This window comes from Aulonocara stuartgranti (genome assembly GCF_965226115.1).
Source record: "Aulonocara stuartgranti genome assembly, chromosome: 1".
Classification (NCBI taxonomy): Eukaryota; Metazoa; Chordata; class Actinopteri; order Cichliformes; family Cichlidae; genus Aulonocara; species Aulonocara stuartgranti.
The window spans coordinates 40,739,162-40,742,500 of record NC_138939.1 but is presented as its reverse complement, the minus strand read 5'-3'; the positions used below and the strand labels follow the sequence as shown (position 1 = coordinate 40,742,500).

At 40.1% G+C, this 3,339-nt stretch overlaps 1 protein-coding gene across 2 annotated transcripts in view; it reads left to right on the top strand.

The window, feature by feature from the left end:
• Window positions 1-1,716, top strand: part of abhd17c (abhydrolase domain containing 17C, depalmitoylase) — a 37,144-nt gene extending 35,428 nt beyond the window's left edge. For both annotated transcript variants that reach the window (XM_082531229.1, XM_082531228.1), the window contains one exon: window positions 1-1,716. This exon is cut by the window's left edge and continues 1,627 nt beyond it. The gene's annotated coding sequence lies outside the window, so the exon portion shown is untranslated.
• Window positions 1,717-3,339: the final 1,623 nt, after the last annotated feature.

The following is a 3,339-nucleotide window of genomic DNA, read 5'->3' as shown; positions in this document are numbered from 1 at the left end:
GAGAAAGTCCAGAATATATAACACTTAGGTCACTAATGGTTTGATGTAACAAAAAAAACCCAACTCATTGACTAGGAAAATGTTTGGTCAGGAGCATCCCTAATGATAACCGTTTAAGCACAGTTAAATCATCCAGCCGTCCAGCGGAGAAGATCGAGTGCAAGCCAACAGGACAGTCTGCTTCTCACACCACACAGGAAACACACACATCTATTTTGGCCCAAACAGTCCTACTTGCCAGATTTGACCTGGAACATGAAAGTCAAATGGTCAGAGTACGACTATCAGGGAGCAATCCAAGTACTAGGAGCTCCTGGAGGTTTGCTGCACAAAGAAAAGAGAACTGTCAGAAATTTTGATTGCACCTGGTACATATCGAAAATTCTCATTGTCGTCTCATATGCAGCAGTCTCACACCATGTGTGCACCTTGGCCTTTAAGCAACACAAAAGGGAAACATCCCAAATAAGAAAACCTACCTCTGTGGAAGAGAGAGCAGCGGGTATCAGAGCTGTGTTAACTGTTGATTGGCTGGTAAGACAGCTGATTCACATGAAAACAAGTCTTGCAAGCTGCCAGGCAGCATAGAGTGGGTTTGCTTGCCGTCTGAAGACACTGAATTCTGCTGTGTTTAGGTTGTTCAAAGTGAACATACATTTACTGGTTTGGGGGTTGTGCTTAATTATCTGTAATTCCTCACTAAGAACAAAGCCTTATGTTTGTATTTCAGTCAGACATTCCTGTGAACTGCAAGAAGCTTGTGGTCTTCAGGGGGACTGACTGCTGCTATTTATCGCAGGAATCGATCACTGTGAAAGCCAGACAGTTTGGGGAATACCAAAATGAGAGCAAGGTACAAAAATCAACTTCAGCCTGACTAGTAATCCTCTGACTCGTGTTCCTGCCTGTAGAATGATAGAAATCAGCCTACAAAGCAGGTGTCTGCTGAACCCTTTGATAATTTTAACTTTCAAAGACAAAACCACAACGAGGAAATGGAATGCTGTGAAAATGACCGACGCATGCAAATGATCACTCCTGGTTTTGGATGTTGCATCAGTTGTATTTGAATAATTTATTTTTTGTTGCCTGCAAGTGGACAAAAAAAATGAAGCTATATGACACTAAGATCAGATTTAAACAAAACAAACTAACACTTTGAAGTAAATGCTGAATCTTTTCAGGATTGTGTTTGGGGAATATTTGCATAGCAACTTGTAATGATGATTTGGTGCACTGCTGTAATTTGTCAGTTGGATATTCGTGTTTTCCGATCATAGCTAATGTTGGACTTTTGAGTAAAAAGTCCTCAATCATCTCCAGTGTATTTCCTTTAGTTTCTCTTCTAAAAGGAAATGAAGATCCTCTTAGGACCCGATTCTTCTTTTGATACTGACATTTTTACACATTTGTCCAATCTAAATGTTGAAAGATTTACACCGTTTCTGAAAATGGTTTGTACAGTAATCCTCTGTAATGGTATACTTCAGTACTCGGTACATATTAGGCCTTTCATAAGGCTGGCTAGTTTTTATTGATTTTATTATGCAAATGAAAGACAGCTAGTAGAATCGTATATTGATCATGGTGTGTAAAACAATGAAATAAGCCTTAAATATGCTGTGAAATGGATACATCATACATGTAGTGGTTGCAAGAAGCAGCACAATGGATGTTTCATTGGTTATAGTGGAATAAAGGACATGTGGAATTGTGTTTCTGATCTTTTCTTTGTCTCACCACCATGTTAGGGTGATGAAATACCAATATTGTAGTAATACAACCATATTTCTGAGTACTTTGGAAACTGTGAACAACGTGACAGAATGTGGTTTTCAGAAGTATTTTGATCCATGCCATGACTTCCATTCCACAATCTGCAGTGAACATAACAGCCATTCAGTAGTGGTTTTCTCTTTTCTACAGAAATTTGTCAAAAGTGTCATTGATAAAATCTCCTAATATTTTGCTTTCCTATTGATAAACTGTATTCATACATTTTAGCTGTATCCCTAGTTGAACTTTTCCTCATCTACAAGAGAGACCTTCTCCCAGTTATTGGGTAATTCTTTTTGTTTGTTTGGTATTTTATTTTTTTCCTGGCATCGCAAAACAATTTCAGCCTTAAATTCCAATATGTCTAATTAACTTTATGCTTTAAATGAGCTATTAATTTTATATTGTTCTAACTTTTTCAGGTTGTAGTCTGTGCCTGTATGTGACAGTACATAAATCAGTAAAACAAAATCTTGTATTGACTTTTGAGTTCATCAGTTTCCGTCTACAGCATGTCTCTCTGTTTTTTGACTCACTCTTCTACTTTCACTTTTCTGAAGGCTTTTAATATATTTAATTTGTGCAACTCTACCTGTGCTTGATAATAGTGTGGTAGAGGGACTGGTCCCTTTGGATCTTTTGGGATAGGCGCTGCCTGGCCTTCCATTAGCCATTCTGGGTATGACTCATCTATTAGTACCTGATTCACAGGTGCTGCCAGATACTCATGCAGTGCAGTTAGCTTCTATAGTCAGTAGATGTGAATCATGTCTGGGCCTCGTGCTGTCCAGGTTTTCATGCTTGAGACCCTTTCTTGGATGTCTGCCACTGTGATGGTTACTGGATCCTATTCAGGGAGGTTGCTGTGGTTTCCTCTTAGATCCACTAGCCACTGAGCATTCTTGTCATGGGTTGTGTCCATGTCCCATACGCTTATCCAATATTGCTTCATTTCCAGCCTTGGTTGGGCTGTTCTCATGTTGTTCCGCTGCCACTGAGAGTACACCTTGGATGGTTAAGTGGAATAGCAGCTGGCCAAAGCTGTGAGTCTTTGCCTGGCAGTTTCCGAGGCCTCAGATATGGACAGCTAAGACATACTGATGGCATTGGTTACAAAAGAATGTAAACTCCCATCCTTTCTGTCTGGCAGCTGTTGCCATTAGAATTATTAACTGAATGGACTGTTGTGCCAAACACATTTTTCTTTTCCCAAATTGGCTCTAATGAAGGGGGGAGAAAATATAACAAGGAAGAGCTCCTAGTCAAACCAGATGACCAAGGAAGGGTGTTAACGACCACACCAGAACATCCAGCTGCATTCCAAGGAGGGGCAGCAGGGAGAGGTAGAGAGAGGAAACCCCTCCCTCCACGATGATGTCCCATGGGAGCCAAGGCTGTGTTAAACATACAACAGTTTAACAATATTTAGACAAGCCTGTGAAATACCAGGAGAATATACAGGGTGGACCATTTATATGGATACACTGTAATAACATGGGAATGGTTGGTGATATTAAAGTCCTGTTTGTGGCACATTAGTATATGTGAGGGGGCAAACTCCTC